Below are 26,114 nucleotides of genomic sequence, written 5' to 3' on the forward strand. Positions count from 1 at the left end.
CCTTTTTTTCCTAAAAAGTGAACTCTAATGATCTTAAGGGGAAAAGAGGGAGAAGTAGAGTATTTAGGGATCCAGTATCAATCATGTAATTTTATTCCCTTTCACTTTTGTCAAATGCTTTTATATTATCTTGTAGACAGTAATAAATATTCATGTGGGTGGAAAGATAGCACTTCTTTTTTTTTTCCCCCAAGTACATTTGGAAATAATTTGCACTCTGGTTGTCTGAAAAATTACAGTTCTGTGCTGGTTTTCAAATACATTATTTTAATGCTTTGTGAGATATTTTGGGTGAAATGCTTAGTAATTTGCAACTCTTTCCCTGTGAGAATTCTTTTTTATCTCCTTCCTTGATTTTTAAGAATCTGTATATAGAAGATTTTACTATTGATTGTGTTTGATACAGAAGGCTTACTAAAAAATGTCTGTTCTTAAGACACTAACAAATTAGTATTAAAGACATAAAAGTTGTACCATTATGTTAGTTATAGTCCAGTAATTGATGTAAAAGATAAAAATAATCATCAACGTTATACTAGCACAGCAAATTCTTTTAAGAATATTTGTAATTCTTTTTTGTGTCACTGACAGGGGTGACAATTTGTGATATCTGTTTAATGTAGAAAAATTACATGTGCTACACCCACCAGCATAAAGTGGTGGGTGTAGTACATGTAGAGTTTCAGGCTATTGCTCATGGTTTAGTGTCAGGGGGAGAACTCTTAAGTGTTTCAGGATGAATCTCAGTGGAGAGTTGGAGAACATATTCTTTGATTTATGTAGTAACAGTAAGGAATGAGGGCTCTGGTTAAAAATCCATGTGTCAATTACGTACAAAGCATTTTTTACAGGTTGTAAAGAAGGAATCAATTTGACTCTATCTTGCAAAATATGTTGTAGGTTTTTTGTAGCATGGCATGTATGAATCTCTCTGAGTGTTTTACCCAGAAATACAATTGGCTGCTTCAAGCAGCTGGCATAGGTGGGTTTTGCCTTTTACAGTTTCACAGGCTGCATGTGCTCCTTGTCTTTCCTCACACTGAAGGCCTAGTACCCAGAAGCTGGTGAGTGTTCCCCACTGTGCCTCTCATCCAGCTTTGGCTGTACTTTAGGATGCCCAGCTGGTCTGCAGCTGTTCCCAGAACCTCTACTTTTCCTCCCCCTTTTCCTGCCCCTTTTTGTCTCATGTTGGATTCTTTCAGAGAGTTGCACTATTATTTCCTCTCTCTTCAAGCTTCTTGATACAGTGAAGTGACACACAACAGTCTTGTGGTCTGTATCAAGAATGGACACAACTCTTTGGCTTTTCCAGGTTGCCTGGCTTCAAGCGGAGCATGAAAAATTGTTCAGGTGAACTGTGTCTCCAGATTGTATGTTGTTTGTAGTATTTTAATAATTTTCAGACCTAGAAAGATGCTTTAGACCAAAGTCCAAGTTTACATTGAGAAGAATTCCTTGTCCTCAGTCTCTCATCCCAGAACTATGCACAAAAGCTAGAGGAACACAAATGCCTTCATGCTCGGAGAGGTTTTTGTCTCTGAAGATGTTCCCAAGGAAGAACACAATCTGCAGCATCCTTGGGAGGGTTATCTTCACTCTGTTCTCACTTATTAGGCTTAAAATTTTGCAGCCTCATGGCAGCAGAGTCTGTTTTTGGGAAGCTCCTCTCTCAGGGTGTGATACGTGGAACACCACCACAGGTAATGCAGTGGATGATCCAATGGTGGATGATCCAATGCCTGTGCCTGAGCCTGTGCCCCAGCTCCAGTTATTCTCCTACAAAAGGCTTTGTGTGGCACCTCACACCTTGTGCTGCTGGCATCTTCAGTGCTGCTGCCCTGCAATGACTCTGGGAGCTGGGGGGATTTCTCTCACACACCTTTTCTATATAAACATAGATGGTCACACATCTCCATTTCTTTTTTTATGACAGGTGGATTGAAAAGATTATTATTAGTATTTAGACTAAAATAAAACCTACTGCTAATGTCTTTATTTTTGTTAAATGGAAAGCCTTCTGGTCCTTGAAGATCTGGGAGGTACAAACCCATCTCCCAGTTCTGGACAGCTCTGAACTTGTCATGGTAGAAATCTTCCATCTGTAAGACAAATGTTTAAAAGTCTCAGCAATTTCAATTGAAATTCTGTCCAATTAGTTTTTAGAGTTGTGAGAACTCTGTTGTGAAATCCTACAGTAGGCTTGTCAGTATTAACCTGTTTTCTTATCAAAACTTAAATAAATAATTGCTGTAAAGAGAAGATGATTTTCTATTAGAAAAACAATATACATGTTTGCCAAAATACCATGCCATTTATCCGTTTTTCCAACTAAACAACAACAATAATGGAACTTGGGCTTTTTTTGGGCAATAGTTTCTCTTTCTTCTTGATGGGTGAGCAACAGTGGGAAGAAAGGCAAACAAAAATATTCTTTAAAATATTGCAAAAGCTTTGCAAGGCTTAACTTACATAAAAAATACAATATTTCACCAACTTTGACTTAACAAACCAATTTACTGTTGTGCTTATTATTCTTTTGGTTGTATTCTATTTCTGCAAGCTTTCTTTTTTTCTCCGTGGAAGAAATGCTGCATTCTGTGTTTCATTCACTGGTTTGTTATGTTGTTACCCAGTCATTGACTTCTCTTCAGTTGTAGTGTATGGTTCTATGCTGTACAACTCTGAAAAAATTGAGTTTAAGACAAGAGTGTTATTGTGCTTTTGGGAATGATATTGTGCATGTCTGGGATAGTAACTCATGATTTTTTTTCTATGTCCTTTTGTAAACCCATATCAATGGTACTGCTAAAATAGGTATTTGTATCCTGAATAAATTACTGGGGCTCTAGTGGCCAAGTAGCAAAGAATAATTGCTTATTTTGAATTGTTTTCCAATCCATTACAACAAGTTGCTCATTTAGAAAAGATGAATAGGATTCTATTTTGGTGTTTTTCTCTTATTTAAGTAACTTTGAAGATTGAAAAAGGAATTGCTTGGGGGGGGAAACTGATTTGGAAGAAAATGTTCATAAGCTCTTTCTCATTAGACAAAGGAGTCTGCTATTTGTATGTTGAATTACCACTAGAGAACGGAAACTCTTGATTAAACTGATAAAAGTGTAAAGCTTGTGTGCCATTTATGGTCCATTTAGGACATGGCAAAGATGGTAACAAAGTGGTCTTTTAAGATATACTGGAAAATGAAATGAAGGGATTTTGGATACAAAATTATGACATGCACAGAACTATATTAACATACTGTGGGCAAAGGCCTTTAAATACTTGGGCTGGGTTTAGATAGTGGGGAGGGAGAATGCTGGTCAGCTTAGGGGGCTTCCTTAGGCCTCAGGAACTGGGACACTTCAGGGGTTTGTTCTCTGCTCCTGTCTTTTGCATTTTAGTTTATTTGCAGTTCTACGTGTCTCGTCACCTTTCTGAGGTGATGGTGTGTTAGTATAAATAATGCTACTTTATTATAGTACAACTGGAGTATTAGTAATATAATAATGAATATATAAACATGAATAAATATGGAGAATAGCTGTACAGTGTAAATAATCATTCTTTCACTGTCATTTCTGTTGAGTGTGAGGCTGGGGTTCTGCCTTGCTGGAAGGAACAACTCCCATGCTCTACTGCACACCAGTGCTTTTGAGGAGCAAGTCTAATTCTACATTTTCTGAATAAGTGTCACCTTCTATTTCATTTTCTGTGAATGAAGCTAAAGCACATTCATGGATTCAGGCAGGCATGCCCAAGCATGCTTGGCACAGGGCCAATCACTGTGATCTGAGGTTAAGGTGGCATGAGTGTTGCCTCATCTCAGAGGGCTTCGGTCTTTCAGGGCCTGAGTGCCCTTGACTCCCACTCATTTAGGCGGGAATTGGGCAGCTTCACCTTGTGCATGCTCAGATTAAATGGCCTGGAACATGAACTTCATGTCTCAGAACAATATCATCATCCTGTGTATTCAGAAAATTGCTCAAACAGCTTACAATACCTTGAACAGCACTATTTCATTTCATGCTTCTCGTTTACCTCATTCTAAGATGGAAATGTTTTCTCTCCTCCCCTTGCCCCTAATGTGTGCTTCCTGCTGATATTCTGCAAATGCAATATTGAACTTCAAAGAGCATTTTAGCCTGCAAACTGTTAAAAAGTGAAATGGGTGTTTGAGTGAAGGGAAAACACATCTACTTCACTTTTAATTTGTTTAAATAGTGTTAATTTCACGCTATTTGTACATATGGCTTAAGACTTAGTAGATAATATATCATTACATTTCAGGAGTTTGATCGTGTTATTGGTGTTAAATTGAGTTTTATTTGAGGAGATTTTAAACTCAAGTTCAATACAAAAACTAAACCCATATATATTTGGATAGATTCTGTGTTTTTTCATGTCTTCCACAATGAAAAGCTGTAGGGTTTATTGTACCAAAATGAAATAAGCTGTGGAAATGGTGGGATTCTCCATGAGAAATGTGTCTATACACCAGTGACTGTGAGCCTCAATGAAGAGAAATCCTGTTGTATTTAGAAAGGGTTCTGCTCTGTTAAGATTTGTCTCCCTTAAAAATATTATGTAAGAAAGTGTGACGTCAGTAGATTTCAGTGATGACAGGCACTTCTGGTAATGCAGAAGGTGTAGCAGGTCTTTGCTCTGCACTCTAACCGAAATACAAACTGTTGTGTAAAGTCTGAACTCAGTAAGGTGATGATACAGATGTTGGAAGAGCTGGAATGTGCCTGTTCTGCAGAGCATCTCCCATCTGCCAGTGGTGTAACCATGTTTTCCCAGAAAATAACTTTCCTCTAAACTTGGGTGTGTCTTTATAGTTCCCCTACACATCCAAAATCTCATTCCGAGTGTTTTAACACTGACATATTCTTGGCCAAAAATATCAATCTGGAATGAACAGCGCTGGTTCTGGATAATGAACTGATTTTCAAAAGTGCTGTGTTTTCAAAAGTGCTTTGTTAATGAATATAATGAATGCTTAGCAGCTCAAAATATCTCATGTGTCAGTTCTTGAGAGAAAATGTCAATTTGGGAACAAAGAGGAAAGAGAGCTGACAGTAAGTTCAGGAGACTTAAAGCAAAGCCTGTTGTATCTCAGACATGCCAACATTTTCCAGTTAGTCTTGTTTTTGTTTCCTTTGGTCCAATGAATCACTTGCATGGCACAGAGTAGAAATGACGGAGTTGATTACAATCCAAGTGTAGTCTGAAAAGCAATGATTAGGAAACACTTCTTTTTAGGAGTTATACTCCAGTTACACTGTTTGGTCTGAATCAAGCAAATCAGGGCTTTGAATGTGAGTGTACAGAGTTGATTCTTTGGCTGTATGGACATACTTTCTGTAGGGGGAAAATAGTTTTAACTGTTACATTTTGGATTAAGGTTTCACACTGGAAAAGTTGGAAGAACTTTTCTGGTGTAAAACCATTTGTTGGAAATTCCTGGCCAGCACTTTTAAAAAATGTTTTCAGTGCATCTGAGATGTCTCAGACATCTTGCTATCTGTCCTTACACTCAATTCTCTACCTGTTACACAGCATAGTTAATTCCACCTTCACACATTGCTGGTCCATAAGGAAAACAAATGTAAAGGGAAAATGCATTTATTCTTCTGAAAGCATTGCCACTTTACTTCTGAATTCTCTTTTTTGTAAGTTTCTGATTATGGCAATCAGTGTTTGAGATTACATCATCCCTCCCCAAACACCGATAGCTATGTGCAGAGTCAATAAGCTTAGAAGAAATATTCGTCCATGCCTGAGTCTTTGTGATTTAAGAAACAGCTATATTTATTTTTGTGAATTGCATTTTAATTCTCATCTCCAAATATTAAGATAGAGTGCTCAGATTTCAGTTGTACTAGCAGTGTTACCAGATGTACTGAAAATATTCCCATGAAAAAGTATACAGAAATTAATAATTGGTTGTAGAATTGTAAATATATCTGGCTCTGTTTTTTCTGAGGGGGGAAAAAAAGAAGTCTGGGTGTATAAAAATATGTATAACCCTGTATGTTTTCTAACTTAAAAACCATTAGAATTTGTGGAGGTTGGTTAGCTCTAATTTATATTTTAGCTCAGAATTAAATTCTACAGTATTATGTGGGGCATTTGGAAGGTTTTTTCTTGCTCTGCAAGCCACATTATTGTCCCTGATGATTGCTTAATAAATTCATTGCACTCTAGAACCTGAGTCTTAAATCTAGCTTTTATTATAAGCAATACATGACATGTTAGGAGAATTATTTTTAGAAACATAAATAATTTAAAGTACTGAGCAAGATTCTATAAATACTCAGTAAGGATGATAATAAGGATATCCTTATACATTTTTGTACTGAAAAGGAGAATACAGTCTTGAATGTGTGCTTCTCAGTGTGAGCTGTAGGTATAACCTGTGGTGCCCTTTATTTAAATTATTGTTGTCAAAACCATGCATGATGTTCCCCAAGAGCTGATGAGCACTGCTGTGAGAGGCTCTTGAGCTCTCCGCTGAGGTGCTGGATTGTATTCCCAGAGTATTCCCCCGCCTGATTTTCAGAGGTGCCTAAATTAGGAAGTGAATCTCCCAGGATATTCAGGCCAGCAGGGAGAGCATGGGCTCCTGCAGAGGGTGGTGAGGGCAGGAGGCTGGTGGGAGGGTAAGGTCCTGCCTTTGTGAACCACTTCTCTCTCTCTGCTGATTGTGGAGCAGGGCATCCCAGAGGGACCAGCCTCCCAGCTGGTTGCCCTGTTTCCCCATGGCTCAGCCGAGTGAAGAAAGGGGAGGATGTCTTCCTTGTCTTTTTGGAAAAGTCCTTCTGTATCTTTGTTCTGCTGCAGAGGTTCCTTTAGGACACTGGGTTACCTCAGGATGAGGACAAGTGAGGAGCTGGAGCAGTTCTTTTGCTAGAACAGTGTGAGCACATCACTGAGACTGCCAAGCAAAGATGACAGGAGATTTGAAAGTAACTTTATTGTAAAAATGCTTGGTCAAATTCAGACTCGTCATTCACTGAATTAAAATTTTAATTAGAGGCATCTCTCCGTTCAGAGGCAGGTGACAGCTGGAGCCACCTGCACGTGACCATGTCCTGGCTGGGGGGATGGCTCTGCAGGGCCAGGTGTGCTCCCAGCCAGACCCCATCACCCAGCTGTGCCTCACATCCCACAGCTGGAGTTGTGAGTGGACCCTTGGATGAGCAAAAGGACAGGACTGCAAAGAGGAAAGGTGGCTTTCAGAAGTGGCACTGAGGTGTCTGTCCCGTGTCTCTTTGCTGAGGAGGCTGTTAGAGGCCTTGTGGTGAGGTGCTGCATGGAAGGAGTCAGTCAGGATTAGAGTCAAGGGATCTGAGGGGCAATAAATTCTGTGTTCTTCAGGGCAGTGCTGTATTCTTTCAAGGCTTTCTAACATGCTGCTATGTGGCATTTAAAAGGATCTGCAGCTGTTCTGCACCTTTAGATCTGTTTTTATTTTTACTGGACAAGCTGGTCATGCAGTTGCTTTGTGAAAATTAACTCTTTCTAGACAGACTTAAGTTTTCATCTTGATTTTATTCAGCTGTTTGGAAAGTCATTAACTTGGAGCCCTTTGAAGGAAAAAAAAGACATATGCCAGAATGGCAGAATATGTTCCTTCTTGCTTCTGCATCTGCTGGAATTGATTGCATGCTTCATCTGCTCCTGTAGGATGCACTTTACACCATCACTGTAGTGCTTTGCTGTGCCACCTTCAAACTGTAACTGTTTGATGCCAGATAGTTGCCAGCTTGCAAAGAATGCCCAGATCTGAAAAGTCAGGTGGACAGCCTGAACTACAGAAAATATGACAGTCCTGGAACAGAAAAAGGAATACATAAGTAACCTCTAAATGAAGAGGTTATTTCTTTGAAAAGTAGTGATTAGAACTGGCACACTCAAGTGTGAAGATCTCTTTTCATCCTGAAGAGAATACTTCATGATAAAAATAGATAAGATTAATAGATAATAATAAATAAGATATTTCTTAGAAATCTATTCTCATTATAAATGGGCATATAATGTTTCTGTCTATAGTCATACCATAGCTGGAACATGAGAGGGTGCAGGAAAAGACAAGATAGTCATAAGGATATGCATTGTCACAAAAAAGAAAAATTTGACTCTCTGCTGGAATCATAAGCCTGCTACATTGTGGCAAGCATTCTGGAGATGTAAGGAGGTGGTGATTCAGATTTAAAACTCAGTGGGAAGTATTCAATATACTTGGATCTGCTCTGACCTGCCAGTTTTTCCATCCTGGGATATGTATTCTGAAATTTCAACTATGGCTTAGGTGGCAGCATGAGAAGTTAGAGGTGTTTTATTTTTGAGCATGACTGAATAAATCATGTCAAGTGCTAAAAATGTCTGTTAGCATATTAGACACAGTGGTGGGTATGCAGGATAAACACATTTGGTTTGTGTTTGAGTCAGGAAAGAGAACATGTGGTTTACTGTTTTCTAATCATTAGAATTTTGAGCTAGAATTCTCCCAACAGACAGTTCTGCAGGACTATGGACTGGTCCTGATTTAAGAGAAGATGAAATGAAAGATGAGAATAAAGGGATAGGAAAAAGGTGTGATGAAGGAGCAAGAGAAAACAAATAAGCAGATTGGATGGATGTCTCATGCATCGTGTATTATTGACAGATGCCTCCCAGGGATGTAAACTCTATTCTATTTAAATTTATATGGATATATAGCATATAGAGGAGCTCTGTGTGTATATATATATATATATATATGTACACACACACACACACACAAATGCATGTGTGTGATGTGTGTGTAGAAGAAATTGGTAGTAGCAGCAGAGCATCAGTCAAATGAGAACTTGTACCAATGCTGTGTGACTGAACCAGCTACAACTCCAGAATTTTATTTTTAACTTCTTTTACCAATCAATGCACCAATTTAGGTGGATATATGATCACCACTAGTAATATCAAGGTTTTAATCCTGTTCCCTTACCACTTAGAAACCTACCAGCATAGATGGTCTTAATACAGAGTTTTGTTGTCTTGAGGGGTGTGAATATGGGAAGTTTTGTATATAGAGGAATAAAGTTTGTCTTAGGGTATGAAGGATGTGAGACCTATGATAAGAAAAGGGAGAGATATTTGAACCTGCAGGAGTTTTGCTGTAGGATTGTCAGTAGGAATTGAATTGTAGTCCCATCCACGAAGCAACAGATGGAAAACTGTCATAGCTGCATTTACAGAAATGGATCTCCAGTTACAGATGTGGAGCAGTCTCTGCAATAGATGCAGCCAGCAGGGTGATGCTGGCCACTGTTGCTCTGTACACCTATTGCAGGTTACATGATGTGCATATGAACATTGTATTTAAAAGCAATCCTGTGCTAATAGGTGGAAAAATAATTTGCATCCTGTAAGCACAAATATACTTTCTCTCAGTTTCATAAAATGACTTTGGATAGAAAAGTAAATTTGAAATACCAAATTACTGTGTTTATTTCACCCTAAGAAACAGTGACAGTGATTAAACACAAAAGGAACAAAACTGCATCATACCAATGGTCCATCTGTCCTGGCACTGGAAACAGGGAATGCTGTGAAAGAGCACATGTGCTGGGCCACTTTCAGGTTCCATTCCACTCACCCCCATAACATCCATGACTGAATGGAGATGCCAGAAGGCACATCCCTGTGTGTGCCTTTTATAAAGCACCTGGTTATGGACTCGGTGTCCATGGCTTCTGTCCCTTTCAGAGATACCTTCTGACACGGCTAGCCTGTGCAGCCTCCTGTGGCAATGTGGTGCAGAGATTCACAACTTGTTGTGTGACATAGTGCATTCTTTGATCTGTTTTAAATTGGTCTTCTAATTTCTTCAAGTACTTCCCTATTTTACTAATGTGGAATTAAGAGAATAACAGCTTTGCATTAATTTATGGCTCACATGATATTGTAAACCTCTATCATATTCCCCCCATTCTCACCCCATCCTCTCTTCGAATTGAAGAGCCTTTTGAGTTTAGAGAGGATGATTTACTGGTAGGTAACACACAGGGAGGCAAAGTAACCTGCAGGGTCATCAGCAATGCCAGAGCCATCTGGCAAGCCAGACAAATTTGACTTGGAACAGCATTAGGAAATGGATTTTGTTGCTTCTCTGAAGCTAGCTGTACTCTTGTAATTGTGTATCCTAAATGAAGATTGATGATTGTAAGTTTGAGGGAGCTGTGATAATTTCTTGGACTGGAGTTAAGTGATTAGTGTTGTCTCAGAATCTGGCTCCTGAGGATTCAGTGGTTAAGGGACTCTTGTCTTCCCACTCTTCATTCATTTTTAAGATGTGCTATGAATTTTATTTCACAAGCTTTTGTGTCACTTGTCATGTGTGGATATTTTGAGATATTTTCCCAGTAATGCAGCCTGTTTCTTCAAGAAACTTCTTTCCTTGTCTCTCTTAACTCTGCAATTGGAATTTTTTGCTTAGTTTCAGGCTAAAATCCTGGTTCATCCACAACTGAAGCATGAGACCTTTGACTTCTGATCCACACAATGACCCATGCTATTAAAATTTACCTTCTTTATCAAAATAGAGAAATTATAGTGCTACAGGAGGTAGTTTCAGCTTCTTGCTTTTTAAATTGCCTGTCACTGAAGATGTTCTTCATGTCTTGACTCATTTTTTCTTAGCCCCTCTACCAAGAAGAGGCTTTTTCAATGTCTTAGAGTTTCAAGCCCATTTCTATCTTTTTGAGATTCTATCACATTTTCTTCTTCAGGATAGTTTCTGGAAACTAATCTAGTTCCTAGATTTAAGGTTTTTAATGTTTTAAATTGAAACTATTTTTAGGTATACCTTTTTCTATAGTTAACATCCTTTGTGAGCGAACGTAAGAGTAGGGGCAACCTTTATTTCTGGTCTTTTTTTCACTGAAATGTCTCAGGTACTTCAGCAGTTGATGCAATCACTAGATTAACAAAACCCCCAAGCTTCTATATAATTTTTCAATCTATTTATTTGAATACTCCATATATAAAAAGCACACTCTTTAAAAGAAATGATTCTTGGTGACTACTGCATAAAAGATTATTGGGGCATGCAACCTTTCAAATATTCAGGACAAAATGCAAAGTTCAAGCAGCAGGTAACCATGATTGTTAGTGGGGGGATCGCCCTAAGTGCTTATAAAATCAATGATGGCACAGTGGGGGAAAGCTTTGCTGTCATTAAGGGTGCACATTTTAAGATGGGTATGTTCAATGTTGGTGCTAAAGTGTATCTCCCTTGAAGAGATACTGACTCCTTTTCTGCTCTTTCTTGGCATCATGCAGACGTAGGAAGCAGTGGCATGGATGGGCTGGGGAGTAAAGGAGGTGTAGGAATGTGACCAGGGAGAGGGAGGTAGTGGTGGTGAGAGGGAGTTTAGAAGAAGGTGATGAAAGGCAGAAGCTGAGGCAGAGCATAATTTGTCCCTTTGTATTCTTATTTTCTGCATCTTAATTTTTAAAATTTTATTTCTGTAATTATGCACTGTTTGTTGTCAATGTGAGGCAGCCTGGGGGTGAAGCAAGGCCGTGCTGGCAATGAGGTTTGCTGCACAGCCCCAGTTTCCTGTTGCTGGGTAGGAAATTGTTTACATGCAAAGCAAGTGGTGGTGCCTGGTCACTTTGACAGGGGTTTTCTGCATGGCTCTGGACAAACATCCCCCACGCTGAAGCCTTCACCCTTTGCTGTAGGGACAGTTCCTTGTTCTTCAGGTACCTCCAGGAGGGCACTTGGGATCAGCTCTGAAGAGCTTCAAGAGCTCCAGAGTTGTCCAGAGTGCAACACCGAGCAGGACACATCTGAAATGTGTTCAGATGAAAATGACACTGTATTTCTGCAATATATGTGCTATCAAGTTTCAGACTGGGCACCCAGACCAAACAGAGAGTTTACAGCATTTTAGTAGTGAGGGAAGTGCTGACTCTCCTGAGGAGCAGTACGTGGAGGACTCAGTATTTGTGTTGTGCAAATACTTTGAGAGAGCATAATGGAAACGTTCATGAGTGCAGGAATAATTTGTAAATTTGCTCCAGGGCAAGACCATGTATACAGTAACTAGAATGTGAGGGCAAATCTTGAAGTAAGCTACCAAATAAAAATATTTAGTAAAGTCCTTTCACTAAATGATAACAGATGTCCTGTACAAAATGCGTGTGCTTGTTTTTAATAGCATGAAATCATGACAGGGCCATGTATAATACTTACACATTCAATTTCTCAGTTTTTCTCTTTCAAGATGCATTTTTGCACATTATACAGAGAATTGGATTGAAATGTGGTTGAAATCACTGGTGAGTTTACTTGGGAAATGGTTTTCCATGTAGTATAAAGCAGCTTGACTATATGAAGAGGCATATTAAAAAAACAGGATTAGAATTCACTGGTACCTTTGTGCAGGGAAATGTATAGCCTGTGCTTCTCATGTGCATTCCTCTTCCCTTTCTCAATGATTTACCTTCCTCTCAAGTACTAAAATGAACTGTTTTATCCTGACTTTTAAGTAGCAAGTGCATGAGCAGAAAGGCATTGAGGAAACTGCTTTGTAGTAAGGGTCTAAAAATACCTGCTCATTTTAATAGGATTTCTGAAATTTCTGTAGGAAAAAAAGAAGTAATTGCTTGAATAATTACTGGTGTAAATTATTCATCAACAAAAAAAGAGTGAGGTTTTATTGACACTTGCATTGCCATCATTACTGTCAGAAAAGCTCGTGGATGAGTAGCAAAGTGAGCCTTGCCCAGACTGCTTTCAGCTCTGCCTGTGAAAACAGAAGTTTAGAGCTAGAAAAATCCCATTTCACCTTTCTGCCTGACAAGAATCTTGCAAGCACCGTCTGTCTGCTCTTTCTGCCTGTTAAAATCTCTCATTTAGTGCTAGGGTACCTTGAGTAGCTGTGTCTCCTCATGGATACTGGGAAGGCTGTGTGTGTGTGTGTGTGTGTGTGTGCAGATTCCTTGTTAGGACACTAGATTAAATCTCTCTGCTGCTGAAAGACTGCAATCACCATCCCTCCATCACAAGCAGCATGAATTAACTGCCATGTAGAATTTGTGACCTTTGCAGTGCTTGTGCCACATAATATTTTATTATGCCTTACTTAAAAAACCCCTATTGTTATGTCATATCAGATGCTATTTGCCAATTTCTATATTCTAATATTAATGCAAGAAATAGAGTTAAAATATTGCTAATATTTAGCTTTCCATAAAAAAACAGAACCTGAAATTATGATTTTGGAGCTACTTTAGTTATGTTTTGCTCTTAGTTTTGTGCAGTAGGGAGCTTTATTCAGATTTCTTTAAAACATACTGGCAAGAAACTTGTGGTGATATGAGTAAATGGTTAGTTTGTAAATATGTCTCTTCCTAGCTGCAGATATTAAACACAAGCTTTTAAGTCTTTTCCCCTGGAAAATGCAAGCAGTATCTATTTATCTTTACATTCTCACAAAATTGCCCATACAGTCATTGAGATAGAGGAGTTCAAACTGAATTGCAAACATTGTAAAGGACAGGCCAAAAAGTCCCTGGTGTGGTAAGTGCAGATGGGGAATGGCACTGTAGAATGGCTCTGGGTGTAGTTCAGGTGCAGTTCCCGGTCACAAGGCACGGCCAACAGGAGATGCTCACACCAGCCTGAGCCTTCAGCACCGCTGCTGCTCCAAGGGTTTTCCTTGCAGCTATTGCTGTGTACTCTCTCCTTTTCTGTGGTAGTAATAGGGGCCATGTGTGTAACAGAAATCTGGTGAAAGTAAGGAAGAATGCTTTCAACCTGCTTAAACCTTTTCCCATCAAGAAACGAAGCCAGTTCAGAAATGAAACACATGCTGTTTGTAAGCCAGAACTGTGAGATTTCTTCTCTAAGCCAGAGGTGGGGGCCCTGCCCAGGGATGCAGAGCTGCTCTGCAGTTTGTGTCTGTGCTAGGCTGCAGGGCAGTTACTATCCTGTCCTGCAGGCACAGTAGCTATGAGGGATAAAGGACTAAGTGTATTTTCAAGTCAGATGGCATTAAGGTTCTAAGCGAGAAGCCCTGGAGAGGAAAAAAAAAGTGAGCAAATGTTAGTATTTGGAAGAAATATCATCAGAGATTCAAGTTGTGTAATTTTGTGAAATGTGAAATTAAGCTCCAGGAAAGGAGTCAGAGTGGGTACTATTCAGCATTTGTGTATAATCCTTTGAGAATTTAACCCATTCTTAAGTCCCTCATTTCTTTTTGAAGAAAGCCTTAAATAGTAGGAGTAGAAAAACTAAGAAATTTCTTAGTCCGTTCTCCCTTTCATATAAGCTGCAATAAGGACGGAAAAATACAGTAAGAATATTTTAAAAAGGGGTGAAACTTAAATTTGTGTAGACAAGAAGTGGCTGTTTTTGTCAGTAGCTTTTTCCTTCCTCTGAGTAGACACTTTGAAAATTGCTGCCATATCTACGAGAAGCTATCTAATTCTGATTGATTAGTCCATTTGGCTAACTTAACAGATACAGTCATTAATTAAATTAGCCATCCACATAAAAAGAAATTCAGCAATTCTTTTGATGGGAAGGAGCAGATGAAAGTTTCAGAGCTGTGGCTATTAAAGCAGATTGGTTCATAGAGTATGGAGATAGCTAATCCCCCCTGAAGTGAAAAGAAAATCATGTATGAGCAGAGAGGTTTCTGGGTAGGCATAAGGATAAAGAAGAATTAAAGTGTCCCATGTAGTGAGATACAGAAATCTGCCAGCTAAGTGGCTTTTTTGAGTTTATCTTGCTGTATGTTTTAGTTAGCTCATGGCTGATACTGAAAATGTTCCAGGACAAGAATGTAATGCAAGATAATACAAATTGTCCTTTGTACTCTTACTGACTGGCAGATAGAAACATCCATTCTGGTCCCTCTCATCCAGTTTTCCACTTTCTTGCTCTTTGTTTTATGGCAATCAACCTGCCTTATCTTTCTTGGTGTACAAGATGGGCTGTACTAAAAATGTCCTCTGATAGCCACTCCTTCCATAGCTGATATTTCTGTTAATAATTGTTAAAGGATGTATACCACTGGGGGAGAATATTTCATTTTGTGGGAAGCTTCCTCATCTTCATGTGCCTGGTACCCTGACAGTGCCCATTCCTCTTACTGCAGCCCTCTCGAGCATGGTGTTGCAGGAGGCTTCCTTCTCACAGCTGGCTCTGCCCCAGGGCTAGCATTGATTGTGCAGTTGATATGGCATCTATCTCTTATCACTGTCTCCATCATTTCCTTGAACCTGTTCGTTTCTCTTGAAGGTCTCCATATGTCTGCTGATAATTTCCTGCTGGCATTCGACCCGTCCAGACCTTTCTGCTGATTTCAACTAAAACCTTGTCTTCCTTTTCAGTAATGCATCTTCCTGCAGATCTCTCACTTGATGTTCTTGTCTGGCATCATATTTAATCGGAAATTTCAGGTGTACATAATGGAGAGTTGTGGAGACAAGTGAGGGTGAATAAATGGTTAAGAATTTCTACAGTGTTCGAGGAGACACAGCAATGATATCATATTATCAAGAAGCCAGTCATTTCTTTTATTTGTAACACTGATGCTGACAAAGATACATTATAGCATTATGTTTATGAACTCACTTTATTTCTACCTTTCTTAACTTTTTAATTCTTCCTATGACCTCTAAAGAGAACCCTATAATTTCAGCTCTTTTTCTTCTGTAACTGTTACTTTTTTCAGTCTTTTTAATCTGGAGAGCTAATTTTTGTTCAGAAGCTGGTGATAGGCATTTTCCTTCTCTGTTTGAAAGTTTCTATTAAATTTACAGGGATAATTCCCAGGTTTTTCTCAATTTCACATTCAAATGCAAACGTCTTCCTTTTAGAAACGTCTTTAATCACCTTTTTTCCCCCCTTCTTTTGACTTGAAGTGCTTTGTAATCGCTTATTTTTTCTTTCTGTTTCTTTAAACACTTGACTCTTCTGTCCTCTTTTGTCTTGCCAACACGTTTTTTTAACCTTTTTTTCTTCCTGGAGCAACCTCTTTCTGCTGGGGAACCCGTCTCTATCCAAAGCCCATCTGTTTTCATGGGTTCCCAATCCCAGCTTCCTTTTGGTAAACTGTTGATTCAAGGTAGAATTTAGGTGCATCTATATGCATCATCTTGGATAAGGATAATTTCCTTAGTTGGGGGCCTATTCTGCAATAAAATTCATCCAGCTTATGCCTCTTGTGTACTGGGACGGTTGGAAGAGCAAAGGGGATTTTTCTAGTTTTTTGTTTTTGTTCTGGCCCTTATGCAATTGAGTCTGTATGGGATGGGCTCATATGGACTTTAGGTAATGCTTCAAGAATGCTGCTGCTGTAAACAAAATGACACTACTTAATTTGTGTACACTGAAATAACAAACCTCTGACAACAGAATTGCCATTATTAGTGTAGCAGTGTTTTTCCTTGTAAAAGCAACAGATCACATGTGCTTTTTTTTTCCTGTGAAATGTTTTATTTTTAGTTGTTAACATATGCAGTTTTTTTCCATGCCTTTTCAAAAATTTTGTACCAATGCCTCAGCAAATATTTCTGAAAATCTCATTCTGCAATATTGCCAATGATAGTGTTGGTGGGTTTTCTCTGTAATTTTTTCATCCCTTGTGTTCCTAAGATTTTTTTTCACAATCTGTTTTTTTTTTTTTTTTTTTAACATGCCAGTTTTATTTATAATTAATACTAAAACTACCACTTAAGCTGACAAAGATGGTGTCTAGGATAGATCGGCAGGCAAGTTAAATTATAGCATAGGAAAGTGTGCATTTATTTATGTTGAAATGCATATTATTTTAATGCTTATTGTCTTATCTTGCTTAAATAATTATAATCATGTTTCACAGGTATTTTAATCTAGTTTTTTGTTTGTTTTAAAGAAAGGCCTTCTAATGGTGCAGTTCTGTGCCTGTACTGTTGCTGTAGACAAAACATGACTCCACCTAGGGGGTGATACCTTCTGGCCTGAGTTTTTAAGATTGTGTATAATGGTTGGTTTGTAGCTTAGTTTTTAATAGCATTGGTTGCATTATTGAATCTGCAAGAGTGTTGTGGTTTTATGATATTTTCAGTGCTGTGAATCATAATAATAAAGCATAACATGGTGTCATTTATGGGTTTTTCTAGTGATAAAATATTCTCAGACATATCCTGCCGTGTTACTGAGGGTAGGCTTTAAAAATGTCTCTACATTTCAGATCTGTGGTCTGTTTGCAAGCTGTGCTCTCAGTCCCCAGGAGCTGGGCAGGCAAGTGACCTTGTGGTCTTTCCCTTCCAGACAGGATCATTTCAGGAATCAAGGCACTTGTGACAGACCTTGAGAGGGGTGGGAATGCCAGCAGCTCCCCAAATGTTTCTAGCTCTTTTGTCCTCAAAGTAAGGACTGAACAGGACGAAAAAATGGATGGGCCTGTTTAGAAATTGTTCTTGTGGCTTACTTTGAAAGTAAATACAACTTGAACAGCCTGGGAATGTCCACACTGGGGTGGTGGGTGGGAGAAGAGCAGCTGACTGACCATCAGCAACCCTGGAGCTGGCTGCCACGGGACACTGTGTGACCCTGAGGAGAAGCAGGACCTTCATGGTGCAGGCAGAGCAGCCCAGGCAGGACAGAGGGACACTTGCCCAGCTGCCCAGTCCCAGTAGCCCAGGGCCCATAGTGAGGGAAAAGTGGAAGGGCTGAGCAAGCATGTATGAGGCTTCTCCAGAGCTCTTTTCCAGGATTCCAACACTTTGAGTCAGCCACAGTGTGTTTGGCAGCTCCCAGTTACATCCACTAGCTTGTCCATTCCCAGCTTGAACTCGTACAAACCTCTAGCATTCATGCTTTCCTGCACTACGTTGAACATTGCAATCAGCAGCTGTGCCAGAAAAGGTTCTCTTTTTATTAGTTTTGAGGTCACTGACCTCTTTTGTTACCTTCTAATTCTTGTGTTGTACAAGGCAGTGAATGATCAATGTCTTTGTTTTCTCATGCCAGGCACAATTTCCAGATTTTTGAGAACGTAACATATGATCTTCCAGAACATTAAAACATTAACAGCAGTGTCTTTTAAAAAGCAATAATTTTGTTAGACCCACATGAGAAGAACCTGTGTTTCTCCTTGTCATCCCCCCAAATACAACTCTAAGGTCAGAGTTAAGCTATTCTCTTTGTACTATATACTTACTTTACTATCTTACATTTTATAATCTCTTGCATCTTGCTTGGCATGAAAACCTTTGTGTCCATCCAATAAGGAGGAAGACATCAGTTTAACTGAGTCCCCCTGAAATAACAAAGAGTAAAAGTAGAGCCTTAAGCTGTAAAGGAATCGTTATTAAATTTATGGAAGCATAAACTTCTGCTAAAAGAGGGTAGTCAATGCTGGGAAGCTATATCACTAACTTCAGCAAGCTAAGCGAAATTCATTATAAAAGAACATCTGTCTAAATTACTAAATCTGGAAAATGCATACAAGACCTTATAGAAGTCTTTGAGCTTCCCTCAGGGCATGAGTAGCCTAAATATTTAATATTCACTTCTAAGAGGAGTCAGAGTATTGTAGTCAGTAATCCAACAGCATCTCTTTTAGGTGCTCCTCAGTAATGGCTCATCTGCAGGCTGTGCCAGGCATCCATACAGATATTGGGGCTGGCCAGAATTAAAGGGCTCACGCTGGTTCTGCAGTAGCCAAGGGAGTCACTCACTCTTCCTTTCACTCTTATTGAGAGCTGCTCATTCCCTCCTTTGCTCTAAGGCTGATTGTACCTCTTGTCAAGGGATTTCAGTTCCCTAATGCAGCAAACCCATGGTTTTGTGGAACCCTCCCGAGTGTACCTTGAAGAGTGCCAGTGCTGACACCAAGAGTATTTTGATGAGTGTTAGCTCTGGCACTGAGAGTGTTTTGATGAGTGTTTGTGCTGACGCAAGGTTGGTTCAGGGCTTGCTCCTGAGGGGGCACTGAGACCTCCTGCTTCCAGCAGTGACCAGCTGTGAACTCTCTGAGTCAGAGGAAAGCCCACCTCCATGGACAGTTGTCCCACAGATGCTCCCATTTAGAAATTTGTTAGCATTTCTCATTTTGTTGCCTCTGTCCCTTCCTTACACTTAGATACAAAGTATTTTTTTTTAACATCCAATTTCCATTGGCTTATTGGCAGTCCTTATGCATTTGAGATTTTGGCAGTATCTTCTATAGCCCAATTAGTTGCTCCTGTATCGTGATGTGTAAATTGAGGTGTGTTCACATTCCCTCACAGCTCCATTTTTTGCTAGACTTCAGGAGCCCCTCTGTGTTTCCAGGTACTGGAACTTTGTAAGCAAAGCTGTCCAGTACCTGTCTGCAATATTTGAGAAGAGGTCTCCTTTGGGCAGTGATATTAATCATACCTCAGTTTGACTGGAAATACATCTTTGATGTATTCTGGGATGACAGCTGTGTTTTCCAGGAAGAAATTCTATTGATCTGCCAAATCATTTTGCCAGAAACAAGTGTGGTCATGGCTCTCTTCCTTATAAACCAGGCCTTCCAAAAAATTTAATAGAAATTCCCTCTGGCCCTTAAGTGCATAAATTTGCTGTTTGTACAATGGAATTTGATCCTCTTTCTAATAACCAGTCTTGAAGATCATCCAGGTCTTTCCTATGGGAGTTTTTTCAATCTTTTTTATTTCCCATGCTTTCCAAATTAATGTTATCAGCATATTTCATTGGAATGCTCCTACATTTTGTTCCTAGGTAATTAATGCAAATAGCAAGCTGGCAGTTTTTAGGGATGATATTGGAGGATCCATACTTCCAACTTTGTCCTGCTTGGGGCTCCCTCAGGGTAGTCACCAATATCTCTGTGAGCAAAAATGTCCATGGTCCTGCTGCTTGTTTGGCCAGGATGAAAGTCTGGAAAGCTGAGCAGCCCCTGCCGTGGGACTGCTCTGCTGCTCCTGCCCTCCCACATCAGGTCAGTTCTTGTCTATGCTCAGGTGTTTTGCTGTTTGAAGGAGAAATACTGAATTTTTGCCTCTTCTGCTGAGCAGGTTTGTGCACACTGCCTCCTGCCCCAGTGGCCAATCTGCCTCTTGCCAGGTTTTCTTTACCAATTAATCATCTCTTCTAGCTTAATTGTCACTGAGGTGGAACAATAGCAAGACTTTTTACTGATTTAATCTCAGTAAAATTTTGTAGTCTTTGAACCTGCTTAGTAAATTTTACGATGTAGATAATGGGGTCTCTTCCAATCTTACCAATTCTGTGGTTTGCCTGACTAGAAAATAACTATGAGGAAGATAATTTGACTGGTTTAGCATTTGAATGGCTTAGTAAATACAGCCTGCATTTAATTTATATATGTTTGCCTCAGGTCTGATTGTTTTTTCTCCTTGGTGTTTGTTCCAAGTCCTTGTGTGTTTGGAGGCTGGGATTGCTGTTGCCCAGAGCCTTTTCCTCTGGCACTGCTGGAGCTGCAGGGCTCCCAGGGAGTGTGTTCATTCACGTGCACTGTGAGCCTGCAGCTCCTGGGGCCCACGGCTTTGCCATGCAGTGTTCACTGAGCCCACCATCTCGGTCTGACAAGGTGATGTCGTTGTTGTGCCATTGTGTCCTTTGAAACCTTCCAACACAGCGGATGTTTTCCCTCAGATTCCAGCTGGTGCCCCATCCTTCTGATTTTTTGCTTTTTTTGAAGTTCACCTAACTTCTGTGCTGTTTGCTTTTAGCAGCAAATAGAGGAGTCTCTTGAACTACAATCAGTGTCGGTGGTTGGTTTTGGACCTTCCATGAAGAAACTCCCCTCAATTTCCCTTGTTCCACCTTCTGCTGTTGAAATCAGTATATCCCATGCACTGTGTAACTCCATTGGACATGGCTGTTTCAATGATTTTTATGAACATTTCAGGGAAAGTATCCTGCAGGTTTTGCCCTTTTCAAATGTAAATGTTTAACCAGTGCTTGCTGAGAGGGAGTACAAGAACACATGCACAAGGCTTACAGTTCTTTTTTTTGTCTTCTTGCAGTGACCTGCTGTCTTCTGAATATCTTGAGAGGCATATCGAGCAAGGTGGGAAGACAGTGGAAGTTAAAGTAAGAATTTCAAGAATTTCCTTTTTATGTTTCTCTTTTTTAATTTGCTTGGCTTTTGATGTTCATGAAAACTCACATATTTTTGTGAAAGGAGGGATAACTGATTTTTCAAGTGATTTGTTTTACTATTCTGAGGCAAACATCTTGTTTTCTAACTTTCAGCTTTAAACAAGGCAAATACACTCCATTGTCAAATTTATTACATTAATGTTTAAATCAAAATTATATCCATGAAAAATATATTCATAGTAGCTCTTTTTGCTAGTAAGAATACTTCGCTTTTGATACTTATTGTAGAAAATATTTTTGTTTTGGTAAGTAGCATTTTCTCATTGTACCAAACCTCAAGTTTGGTATGTTATGACCTTCTTTGTAAATTTGAGAATAGCAATATTTATTGTATAATATTATTGTATTAAATATCTAATCACAAGTTGTGTGTTTCTTTCTCTGTGTGTTTGTTGGCATAGTGACTACAAGATGCTATTTGTTGCTGTTTTCTTGTGTGAAATGTCCCACAGCCTTTGCAGAAGTGTTTTATTCTTTGCATGCAACATGGGCGATTTTTCTTACGGACCCTCTATTTGTTAGGACTTGTTTTGTAGATGTCAGCTATAATTTTTGTATCAATTACTATAGATTACATAGAGTGTTCAGAAATGTATTATATATGGTGCAAAATGGAAACTCTAAATTTGCCTATCAGGTAAATGTTAGGTAAAATTTTGTTCAAAGTTTACATTTTATTAAAAGAAATCACCCAAATTGTTTTACTAAATCTGAGATAATCTAAATACTTCAAAACAAATGTGTTAATCTCTGCAATGTGAAAGTGAAAATGGAAATGGGCAAAGCAGTCCTTTATCCACTGGATAGCTGAAGATGCAAGTTTTCTTTGGTTTATTCCCTTCTGTCATTTGCAAGTAGGAAGTCTGCTCTCCCACTATTATCTAGATAATAGTCTGCATACATTATCAGACTGAGGCAAACACATACCTGTCCCATTAAATTGTAAAGACTAATTTCTCAGTCAGCTCTGCTCTGCAGTCAAGAAGTCTTGCTTGACTGAAGTTCAGAATACGAGTCAAAGCAGAAATAAAGATAATAGCTGATATTAATAAGAGAAAAAACAACCCATTTTTCTGCATTAAGATATATATATGCAAGTTAGTTAAGTTAATCCATCACTGTCACGGAATTGTTCCTGATGAGCAAGCCTTAATCAAGCAAGGAAATGTTTGAAATCAGCAGCCCTTCATATCTAAGTACTGTTTAATTGAAGGGAAAGTGATGGGAGGATCAGGCCTTTCAGAGGAAGGGTCAGAAACTGTTCTGGGTAAAACAGCTGCGAGCCTCAAGGGTCCCAGAGATTATTTCCCCTTGATTTAGGTGCTGAGCCAGGGTCAGGGTATACCTTCAGGGATGGCTATCACTGCCTTGCTCAGAATTCTCAAATCTGCCTGAAGCAGAGAACTATCACTGCTGCACTGAGCTTGGTACTTGAGATGGGCTGAATTGGGAGTGAGAGGGGCTGCAAGGACTGCACTACGAAGGAGAGGGCTTGCTGCTCGAGTGGTGAGTTCCCTCCCATGCTGCCCTGTACCATGGGCAGGGGGCCAGGGGTGGCTGGGCTGTACAGGTGGGCTCCTCTGCCCCTTCTATTCCACTGCTCCAGCAGTTCTGCAGGCAGCAGTCCTGTGGAAGCATGCTAGGAAAGGGGATGTAAGGTCTTTGCTTGTTTTGTTGCATCTGAGTGTGTGGGATTGGCAGGGAGGGAAGCAGCTGCTGTGAAAAATGTCAGAAGAGCCTGGTGGCCACAGTCATGGGAACATTTTCATAGAAGTTCAGATACCAAAAGGTTTTTGGAAAAGTGCAGGCTACTGAGTACACTTTAATACCAGACACTGGGTGAGGCTGATTTAATCAGTGCTATTGAACTGATTAAAAATTAATCTGGTTCTCTCTGACCAGTCAGTATTTTTCAGAGCACCTGTAAGTTCATTTGAGAGCTTTGTTTATCTGTTGAACAATTTCTGAAAAGACTGGCAGTGTCTGTTTGCTTTGGTTTTATATCAAATGTTTTGAAAATCTTATTACAGCTATAAGAAATTTCCATGATGGTGATTTATTACCTTTGATTACTGTGGGAATTGTTTACTAAAACTGGTAACATAATTATTATGCTGGATTTTAGAGATTGTGCAGATTGGTTAGATACTTATTTAAAAATAGTTAGTGAAAGGGTGCAACTTATGGATAAACCACAAAATATGCTCTCCTTTTTGCTGCCTATTCTGAAGCAGAAGCTGAAGAGGTATTTCAGAAAGGAGACAGGTTTCTATCAGTTGCTTCAACGTGCTGCTCTTCACCCATCTCTGTGCAGTTTATCTTGGGCTGTAGGCAGAGACAGAGGCGGCCTGGCAGCATCTCTCTTGCTGCTTTGGTGGGAGAAACAGTGACAGAGAGAAAATGTCCATCTGCCATCCCCTGCCAGCTGCAGGCCTGGAGCAAAGCTGCTCATACAGCAAGCTCATGGCCTTCTTACCAGAGAGGTGTATCTTAAAACCCACACATTCCCCCTTGCATTTCTCTGGGCAAGAAGATTGCCCAGACACACGAACCATCAGTGCTGCTGTTGTGCACCAGCAGGATGGGGGAAGCAGGAGCTCAGAGGCACGGTGTGAAGGCAGCTGTACATGCAGCAGTTTGGGAATGTGTCTGGAAAGCGGATCCTGCCTTGGCTCATGTGCAATGTGGAGTTGATAACCACTTTTGCCACTCCTCCCCCTCTCCTTCCCTCCCAGTAAAACTTCCTGTGCTGTAAAACACATATGGATCTTCTGCCATTACTGAGGATGCTTCAAAGAGGAGAGGGGGGCAGGGGAAGGGAGAAATGTTTATACCATAAAAAATACCACTTTTTTAGTAGCAAAGGGATTTTTACTGTGAGAAGAGTCTTCAGTTTAACATACCTTTTTATCATAAGAAGACATTACATTACATTTTATTTCTGCATAATTATTAATACATTAGAGCATTGTGAAGGTGAAAGAGATCCAAATGTTTTTGCAGGATGCCAGCATTTAGCTGCTGCAGAGTAGAGGCTTCTTGTTAATTTGGCAGAGTGAGGAAGCACCTAACACATTTTTATTAAACCAGCAGCAGTGTGCAATGCCTAAGAAAAACAGAAGGAGCTAGATGCTCAAATTATTTCAGTGTTTCCCACCACACCCTCTTTTACTGTACATCACGTCTCTACTAGGAAAGCAGGAGTGTTGGCCTAAATTCCTTCTGGTAGCAAAGAGAATAATCAATTAATAAGAAAGAGAAAAACCCTTCTTGGCATTGCCTTTTCCTGATTGTGTCATTCCAGACCATCCTATGCTCCTAGCACATCAATACTGAACCTGTGTATACCTAGTGTTGTTGCAATATATCTGTGTGTCCTTTTATCTCTCTTTTTCCCTCTTTTTTGGTTGTCATTCTGTCACTGATGCTGTCAGTGAGATGAAAGGCAAAAAACAGCTATAGTGCTGAGTAATTCACATTGCTGGATTTTTCACCCTCAGAAGAAACAACTGAAATCTATTCAGTGATATTTTCTCAATAAAATGTTTCAGTTTTCTTCTTCAGAGTGTGTAGAAATAAATGTTTCTGCTTGTATTTCCCCAAAACAATGTACACTTCTACAAGTTCTTAGGAAATTGCTTTCTGAAAAAGATTAAGCCATGAAAATAATTCAGTCAGAAAACTTGCACAGGTAGAGATGTGGTAGATAAATGCCAGAAAATTTTGATGGTATGTTTATATATGACTATAGAAGGAACTGTATTTCATAGGCAGTCCTTAAAGTCTGAAATTCCTGAGTGTGGTGGTGTAAACACAGCATGTGCATTATGGGCACAAAATTACAGAGAGAGTGCTTACAGCATAAACTGATGTTTTTTGCTTCAGCCTCGCAGCATTTTCCTATGATAGCACTGAACAACATGAATGGAGACATATCAAATGCTAGGCACTGTTTTTTCTTTGTTGTAGCATTAACAGAGGAGCTTTGGCCAGGCTTGTGCCGTGGGTTAGGACTGCCGTGTGGCTCTGTGTCCCAAGCTGTGCTGAGCTGTTCTGCTGGGCCCTGCATTGCCCCGACCGTGCCCACTGGGCTTTCAAAGCACCCACAGCCATCCTGTCCTGCTGGGGGTCCCAGCACAGCCCCCTGCTCTGTGGGGGTCCCAGCAGAGGGGCCCCCATTGTGGTTTGGCCAATGGAGGGTTTGGGGCAAATGCATTTTAAAGCTGCCCAGCAAAGCAGAGCTGTTAGCTTGCAAAAATAGTCATTATGTTGTGTGCATTGACTAGTAGCGTGTGCAAGATGACTGTTAGCTTACAGCTATTTTAATGCCTCTGCACAAGGAGGAAAATTACTGTTCTTCATTACCTTGCTGTGCTTGAAGCCTTGGCTAGTGTGTGCCACGATGTGGATTTGAAGGGCTTTTTAAAAGCCATTTTTAAGGAAAAATGATGCATAAGGGAGAAAAATATTAAGATCTTGAAAAATCAGAGGAGTCTGGGTACCCTTGATTGCTTTTTCTGTTAAACTTTCTCCTTCAAGTCTGGTCTGCTCAAGCAGTTGTTAAGGTACAGTCCCATGACCGAGGGCAGCGTGTGTCTGTGCACACCTGTGCCTGTGCACACCTGTGCCTGTTTGATGAGATCTTATCCAAGTAGCATTCCAACATTTCCTTGTTATCTCCACAGGTACAAACTGATCATAAGTCTACAATAATTTGTGGTGCAGACAGATGAAACATTTCACCAGTGAGCAGGTCATTTCAATAATTGACTGCTATCTTTCCAGTCTTATAGCAAGGTGCTTCTAACCATCACCTTCCAGTAAGGGCACTCACTGTCTGAAAAGAATTTCTTATTATTCTTCAGGTTTTGGTAACCAAAGGGGAAGGTGTTTCGGTTGCCAGGGAAGCCTGTATGCTGAACAGGCTTTCCTGTTTGGGATTACATTT

General features: G+C 39.8%; 1 protein-coding gene across 5 annotated transcripts in view; it reads left to right on the top strand.

Annotated features, from left to right (window-relative positions):
• The window catches only part of ADAM22 (ADAM metallopeptidase domain 22), a 115,563-nt gene that overhangs the window by 21,336 nt on the left and 68,113 nt on the right, over nucleotides 1-26,114 (top strand). For all 5 annotated transcript variants that reach the window (XM_059470644.1, XM_059470653.1, XM_059470663.1 and 2 more), the window contains exon 2: nucleotides 21,031-21,097. The gene's annotated coding sequence lies outside the window, so the exon portion shown is untranslated. The remainder of the gene's footprint in view (nucleotides 1-21,030; nucleotides 21,098-26,114) is intronic.

The sequence above is a fragment of the Ammospiza nelsoni genome, chromosome 1, assembly GCF_027579445.1.
Source record: "Ammospiza nelsoni isolate bAmmNel1 chromosome 1, bAmmNel1.pri, whole genome shotgun sequence".
Classification (NCBI taxonomy): Eukaryota; Metazoa; Chordata; class Aves; order Passeriformes; family Passerellidae; genus Ammospiza; species Ammospiza nelsoni.